Source organism: Sciurus vulgaris (genome assembly GCF_902686455.1).
Source record: "Sciurus vulgaris genome assembly, chromosome: 18".
Lineage (NCBI taxonomy): Eukaryota > Metazoa > Chordata > Mammalia > Rodentia > Sciuridae > Sciurus > Sciurus vulgaris.
The window spans coordinates 31195035-31203504 of record NC_136479.1 but is presented as its reverse complement, the minus strand read 5'-3'; positions in this window follow the sequence as shown (position 1 = coordinate 31203504).

Below are 8470 nucleotides of genomic sequence, written 5' to 3'. Positions count from 1 at the left end.
GAAAATGTGCCATTAGCTCTCCCACCACAGGGATTAATTGTCCAGCAGCCCGAACTGCCTGTTCCAAGATCCATCACCTTGTTCACACCGGCCTGTGACTGAGTGTTCTGGGGATCCTGAGGCAGCCCGTTCCTGGGGGACACTGACTTCCTCCAATGAACAGCCTTGCCTCCCGAATGTCCCCTCTGCCTTGCCAAAACTTTCTTAGCTTCATATATTTTCCTGCTTCTATGAATTTCCCAGGACTGATGCAATAACCAATAGCCACAAACAGGAGGCTGGGAGTCTGAAATTGAGTTGTTGACAGGTCTGCTTCCCTCTGGAGGCTTGGAGGAGGCTCTGCTCAGGCCCCTCTCCAGCTTCTGCGGCTGCCAGACATCCCTGGTTTTTCCTTGCTGAAAGCGGTGTGACTCCAACTTCTACCTCCACCTTCACACCGCCTTCCCCCGGGATGTGTCTCGGATCGCCCCCTCCTCTCTCTCAGGGGCCCCAAAGCCAGATGATCTCATCTTGAGATCCTTGATATAAGTGCCTCTGCAAAGAACTTATTTCCAAATAAGGCCACAGTCACAGAACCAGGGATTAGGACTTGCGTGTATCCACTTCTTCCTCATTTTGCCCTAACAGACGTTTTCTGCAGGGAATTTCGTGCACATGGAAATGTTGATGTCTGTTTTTCAGAGAACCTGAACTCTTATACATGGATGTGATCTTTACATAAGTGCAATTATTTATGTTGTTCTGTAATTTGTTTTTATCTTATCTTGGGAATCTTAATTTGGACATTTTATCTTGAGAATCTTGTCTTGGATATCTTATCTTGTTTTGGGTATTTTATCTTTGGTATCTCATCTTATCTTGGACATCTTATCTTCTTATATTATCTTGGATGTCTTTCCAGGTCCATGCAGTCAAGGCTGATGGATGGTTTGGAAGAGTTATAGAATAATCTGTTTTCTTTCCTTCTTTCTTTGAGTGTGTTTTTGCTAGAGTTCAGATCCAAAGTGCCCCTGCAAAGTCCTGTGTGATAAAGACTTGGTCACCAGCTCAGGAGGTCCTGGTAGAAACTTTCAGAGGTGGAGCCTAGTAGGAAGCTTTAGATCATTCGGGGTGTGCCCTTGACTGGAATCGTGGGACCCTGATCTTTGCCTTTCTCCCTTTTACATCTGGTCATGAGGTGAATGGTTTGGCTACACCGTGGGCTGTCACCATGATGTGCTGCCTCCCACTCTCCTTTCTGAAGACCTGAAAGCAATGGGTTCAATTGAGCATGGACTGAAACCTTCAAAACCATGAGCCAAAACAAACCTTTTGTCCTTATAAGTTGATGATCTCAGGTATCTGTTGCAGTAACAGAAAACTGACTGACATAATCTCTTGGTCTACTTTCTGTAGTGGTTGCTCTAAGTATTACAATGCACACGTGTAATTTGTTCCAATTCTCTCCTATGAACATGTAACCTCTTCAAGTGAAGTGGGAAGATCTCATTTCCATTTAGGTCCCTTTCCCTTCCCCACTTTTCAAATGTCATTGTCTTGAGTATTGGATGGCATTATAAATTTTGTTTCAATCATCAAATATGACTTACAAAACTCAACAGGAAGATTGTCTATTATTTGTTGCCCGTATTCCAGTTCTTTCCCTTGTTCCATCTTCCTTCCTGATGTTCTAAGATGTTTTTCTATCATTTCCTTTCTGCTTCAAGGACTTCCTTTAGCTAATCATTAGGCCTAGGTGAACTTGCAAAGCTTCTTCTGATTTTCTTTCATGGGAGAATGACATTATTTCTCCTCCTTTTTGGAGGGATAGTTTCACTGGATATTAATGGTTTATCTCAGATCTTGTAATTGCTATCTTTAGAAGTCAAATTTGAGTCTTTAAAAGAAAAGATCACCCATCTCTGTACTTAACAGGCTCCATATTTCCTTTAGCTTCATAAATGTGTGTAATATTTCATTTTCTAGCCATTTGATTAATTCTCACTCAGTATCAATTGATTTTCCTTCTCATTATTGGTCATATTTTCCTGCCCCCTTGAATGTTTGGTTATTTCCAATGTTTATTTAGTTATTTAGTTAGTTTTTTTGGTCCTGGGAATTGAACCCAGAGTTGCTTAACCACTGAGCCACCTCCCCAGGCCTTTTTATTTTTTTTAAATTTTGAGACAGTTGCTTAGGGCCTTACTAAGTTGTTGAGGCTGGCTTTGAACTTGAGATCCTCCTGCCTCAGCCTCCCCAGCTGCTGGGATTATAGGCATGCACCACCACACTTAGCTGGTCATTTTTTAATTGGATGTCAGACATGGTGCATTTTACTTTGTTGGGGTCTGGATATTTTTGTATTATTATAAATAGTCTTAGGTTTCATTTGGGGGATAGAGTTAAGGAACTTAGAGACAAATTGACCCTTTTGGGTCTTGTTTTATAAGATTTGTTAGGCAGGACCAGAGAGGTGCTTCATCTAGGCTCAGTTCTCCCTCACTATTGAGACAAGACCCTCTGGACACCTAACACCGTGAATTAGGAGGATTTTCACTCCAGTTACTGGAAGTGGATGGCTCCCTGTCCTGTGTGGATTCCTTGCATTGTTTTCTTGTCTCTTTTCAGGTGGTTCTTTCCCCAGCTTCAGGTAAATTCCTCACTCACATTCACTGATCAGGACTGGCAGAAGACTGGAGGGGACCTGACAATTTTCGAATCGGTCTTTCTCTCTGCTTCCCCTTCCTGTTCCTTCCTGTCTGGTACTCCATGTTCTCCACGGAAAGACTCACTTGTTTAGGACACAAAGAATGGCTCTTAGTTGCGTTTGGAACTAAGAAATTGGTTTTTAACTGGAACAAAAAGTGAGACCAGGGCAGACAGAGGCGTGTCCGTCCATCACAGGGCCAAGAGCTTATTTTAGGGTGAGAAAAGCTAGCGCTGAGTTTTGGAGATTGTCTGGCTGCTGGGTGGGGGACAGAAGGTGAGTGGGTGAGGCTGGGGACACTGAGCAAACAGTTGCCCAAGGAGAGGTGGCTGGAGAGGACAGAGTAGGGCCTGAGCCCCGAGCGGTCCCACCCAGAATGCCTGCCCTCAGCTGCACGTCACCAATCAGTCTCAAGTTCTCCAAGCAGCATCTGCTGTCTTAAGCGTTAGAATCACCTGGTTGTGAACAATGCAGAATCTTGGGCCTCTGCAGGTACCCCAGGGCGAGGCCTAAGGATCTGCATGTAGGTCTGTCATGTGCTGTCTTGGCCTGCATGCTTCACACTGTGAGAGATCTAACCCTCAGACCAAATGTCTCCCCCGAGGGTGATTCAGGCCATCCGTGGGACTAGGTTGGGCCTGTCTGCAGATGGCTCCCTCATAGAGGCAAGATGGCGGCCCCAAGCCCCACAGCCAGGGACAGGAGAGTGTTTTCTCATAGCACTCTTGGGGAAAGCAAGGAAGTGTTTTCCTAGGTACCCCGGGCACTTCCTCCCGAGCCCAGACTTAGGCCACACGTCCATTCCTGGAGCACTCTTTTAGAACCGAGTCACTGAACCAGGGACAGGCTGTATTCATTTCTCAGGCTACCATAGCAAAGACCATGGACCAGGTGATTTAAACTGCAGAAACGTACCGTCTTACAATTCTGGAGGCCACGAGTTAAAGACCAAGGCATGGTTAGTCTCTCCTGAGAGTTAGGGTTAGTCTGCCTTTTGACACTGTGACAAATAACCTGAGAAAAACAACTTAAAGGAGGGAAGATTTGTCTTGGCTCATGGTTTCAGAGCTTTCAGCCCACGGTCGGCTGCCTCTGTTGCTCTGGGCTTGAGGGAAGGCAGACTTCATGGTGCAAGGAGCCTGTGGCCAGGAGGCTGCTCAGTTTGCAGCAGCCAAGAAGCAGAGTGGTTAGAGGGCTGGGTGGAAGACAAACCCTTCCAGGGCATGGCCCGGGACCGACTTCCTCCAACGAGGTCCTACATCCCAGCAGTGCACTGATGAGGTCATGATCCGATCACGCCCCCATGTGTGAGACGTTAGGGAATGTTCCAGATCCAAACCACAACAGCTTCTCTGCTTGGCTTATAGATGGCTGTCTTCTCCCTGTGTGCTGGCATGGGTGTCCCTGCGTGTGTCTGTGTCCTTCTCTCCTCTTCTTGTAAGGACACCAGTCCTGTTGGCCAGGGGTCCACCTTCACGACTTCATTTAGACACGATCACCTCTTCAAAGTCCCTGTCTCCTAACACAGTTCCATCCTGAGGCACAGAGGTCAGCTCTTCAACGTGTGAATTTGAGGGACTCACGGTTCAGCCTGGAATGCCAGGGTTACCTGGATTGGTTGACATCAGCCAGGGCAGGTCCCCTGGAGATGAGTGTGTGCTGTCCCACAGTGGAGGAGGGACGGTGAGCAATTGGTGACAAGAGTTTCCAGCATGTGCTCTGTGGACTGTTATGCAAATGCAGGTAGGAACTCAGCTGTGTGGTCAGGGGCCCCTCTGGAAGGAGAGACATGAGCTGGGGTCTGAGGACAGGGAAAAACAGGCGTTCCCATCTGGTCACAGCCGGAGCAGGGGCTGACATCTTGATGCACTTCCTGGGACCTCTTCCAGGGCTTAACAAACAACAGGTGCTTAATAATTGCACAGCTGTCAATTCTCCCCATGTTGGCAGGAGGGGCCCCTTCTCCCTTCTTGCTGAGTCAAGCTGCTTCCCCACATTTACAATGGATCGCCCACATCCACCCAACAGAACAGCCTGGAAATTCAACAGGGCTTACAGAAAAGATGTTAAAATTTCCATGTTAATGCAGAAAACATGATTTACATTCCAGTTGGGCTGGTGTCTCTTTCATTTTTTTTTTTCCTTTGCTTCCCAGCTAATTGGAATTTAATATTTGGTAGCCACCCCCCACTTCCTGCCCGCCCTTCGCCCAGGGAGTGATTCTGAATCTGGCCTGACCCAGATCAGTGGAGATAAAAATGGGCTGGGCTCTTCTGTGATTAAAAGGAAACCCAGTCTGGGTCTGTCTGCTCCCTTATCTGGAAAGGGTCAGCAGATTGTCCCTGGGGGTCCTCTTCCCATCTTCGTTCAATTTTTTTCCCTGTTGCCTCCTTATCCTCAGGGGACACACTTTCCAAGACCCCCAGTGGATTCCTGAAACCACAGACAGTACCAAACCCTGTGCAGGCGATGTTGTCTTTCTATATCCAGTCCTATGATAAAGTTAAATTTATAAATCAGGCACAGTAAGAGATTACCAACAACCACTAATAATAAAGTAGAACAATTATAACAATATACTGTAATAAATGTTATTTAAAACTAATGGATTCTGTCTGGAATTATCCATTTAATGTGTCTGGACCACGGTTTGCCACGGGTCACTCAAACAGCAGAAACTGAAGGCTTGGATGAGCATCTACTCTGCCTACGGGAGAATCTCCTGTGCCCTGGCGCTGGCTGGGCTGTGGGGACAGAGTAAGACAGAAAAAAATCTTTGTTTCGCTTGGAGCTTTGAGTCCTATGGGGACAGAATACACAAATCAATAACTCACGAGATAATGGTGCAAGGTGGTCTGCGCTCTGGAGACGCGGATCCTGGCAGGTCGGGGGAAGAGGGAGGAGGGCGTTTGCAAAGGGTCCTGAGAGGAGTCTCAGGGCGCAGATGTGAGTAGATGCTGGGAGGGAGTTGTGAGTGGAGAGCACGTCATTCCCCATGCTTGGGCGATTATGGGATTCATTCATCGGCCTGAAGAGAGTGAATGAAGCGGCAGGGACGGCGCCCTGTAAATCACCCGAGAGGAAGCTGCTGCCTGAGGCTCTGCACGTACTCAAGACAAAGGGAAGCAATGACAATCAGAGCAGAGCTGAATCCTGAGACTTGGTGGCTGGGGACAGAGTGTGCACATGGGGACCAGGAGCCTCTGAAGCGATGACAGATCCTGAGAGATACTCCTCCGAGGGCACGCGTGTCCATGGCATCCACTGCACCCCAGTCGCCTCCCGCCTCTGCAGGGAGTCCTTGGAGAGTTCACTGACCTCGGGGACCGGAAGAGGGCAGGGTCCAGCTGGCTTCCTGACCATTGACCGATCCCAGCTTCCCCGGCTCTGACCTGGTGCCCAGCTCCTGCTGTCTGGTATCCTTATTGTAATGCCCCTTCTCTGCCTGGCCCTAAAGGTCTGGTGGCCAGGTCTCTGCTGGTCCAGGGAACATGGCCCAGGAAACCCTCGAGTCCCTGTTCCGGGTCTGGTCTCTTTGAGATGTCCCCTTCTCCAGCCTGAGTCATTCTGGGTTCTGGGTTCGTGTCTTGCATAACTCTATCACCTCTCATTCCTGAAGAATTTGTGTGGTGGGGGGCACCGGATGGACCCTTTCGTCGCCATGGTAGCCAACCTCCAAGAAGGCCCCGTGGTGGTTTCCTCTCCCTGATATTCACAGCCTTGAGACCACCACTCCCACCCGTTGTAACAGGATTGGCCTGTGAACTGTAGAAGAGAGCAGAAGTGGTGGCTTTTCACTTCCAAGAGTAAGTTAAAGAAGATACGATGAGCTCTCAGGTCACTTGCTCTGGAGACCCAGCTGCCAAGCCAGGAGCAGCCCTTGGAAGGGCCTCCATGGTGAGGACCTGAGGCCTTCTGCCAACAGCCAGGCGAGGGAGCCATTTTGCAAGTGACTTGTCAGCCCCATCAAGACTTCAGACACTGCGTGCTCAGCCAATATCTTGATGGTGCTTCACAGAAGATCCTGACCAGAACTACCTGTTAAGCAACTCCTGGATTCCCAACCCACAGAAATAGTGAGGCTGTAAATGTTTGCTGTCTTTTTCTGCCAAGTATCAGGGTAATTTGTTATGCAGCAACAGATAGCTACTACACTTTTTTTTTTTTTTTTTAGTTCTTTCAATTCTCAGCACAACTCTCTGCTATGCAATTACTTGTTCCCCTTAAACAAGGGAGGAAGTGATGGTGTAAAGACCTGACCCCAGATCGCCCAGGGGGAGCTCTGCCGAGGAATGCCAGCTTGGGCTTTTCCATCTGCTTAGCCGGGGGCCTCACCAGGTCTCTATCCATTTCCCACCACTCTGTCTTCAGCATGTCCTCAGCTGAGGCCTTTGCTCTTTAGGACAAGCCCACAAGTCTGGCCGAGGTGGCACACGCCTATAATCCCAGCAATTTGGGAAGCTGAGGCCGGAGCATCACAGGTTCAAGGCCAGCCTAAGTAACTTAACGAGCCAAATTTTAAAGAAGTTTAGAAAGGGCCTGGGGATGTAGCTCAGTGGCATAACTCCCCTGTGTCCAATCCACAGTTTGGCGGAAACAAACCAACAACAACAAATAGCAAAATAAGCCAACAGGGCTAACCTCCCCATTTTACAGATGAGCAAACACAGGCTGGGACTGGCGTGGCTTGCTCAGGAGGTCACCACTGGTATGAAGGGATGTCCCATCCCAGCTCAGTCGTATACTGCACAGGGTCATTGGAGGCTGCAAGCCCACTGTCCTGGAGAGGTGCCCCTTCTGGGCAAGAATGAATGCTGGGGTGTTTCTCAAGGGAGTTGTGTGTGGTGTGGACTCTTCTCCCCTCCATCTCCAGGGCTGTGGGGGTCGGGGAAACCCTGAATTCTCCACCCACCCCTTTTCCAACTTCTTAGCCCACAAACGGCTTGCAGCCTAGGTGAGGGGACACTTCACCTGCAAGACTGGGGTTTGAAGAAGCAGCTGTTTACTCTGGTCTTGAATTTTAAATAGGTTTAAAGTCCAACTTGGACCCTTGGCTCCCGGGATGTTGTAACCATGGCAGCAGCTCCGGAGCAATAGCAAATATTTGCAGGAGAACGAATGAGCAGGGAGGAGGGAGAGGACCAGGGATGGGGGAACGGGACTTGGCCCTGGGCACCTGCAGATTGCCAGGGGCTCTCCCTGTGCTCCCAGGGGCCCACGGATGCTTCCAGTAACAAGGCCTCCATTGGCTGATGGGGGTGGGTGGGCAAGAGCGAGGAATAGGTGCCCCACTTCAGCCCTGTTCTCCAGGCCTCTGCGACCATTGGGCCCTCAGTCCAGGGCCAGACCCCAGGGGTGGCCTCCCCTGCCCTCGCTGCCCATGCAAACTCAGACCAGTCCCTTCTTCCTTATCTTAGAGATGAAAATAACAAACGGACCCGACAGAAATGAATTCTAGCCCTTTAATTATTTCTTTTTGGTGGTACTGGGGATTGAATCCAGGATTGCTTTACCACAGAGCTAACATCCCCAGCCCTATTTCATTTTGTATTTTGAGTTGGGGGTCCCACTAAATTGCCAAGGCTGGCCTTGAACTTGCTTCAGCCTCTCGAGTTGCTGGGATTACAGACACATGCCTCTGTGCCCAGTACATTCCAGTCCTTCAGAGCATCCTTTGGGGGGATCCCCTGACTAGATCCCAGGACAAAGGGTTGTCAAGAGCTCCAGGACTCATTTCAAATGACCCCCAAGGCCACATGGTGAGTAGGACTGGGCCCAGACCTC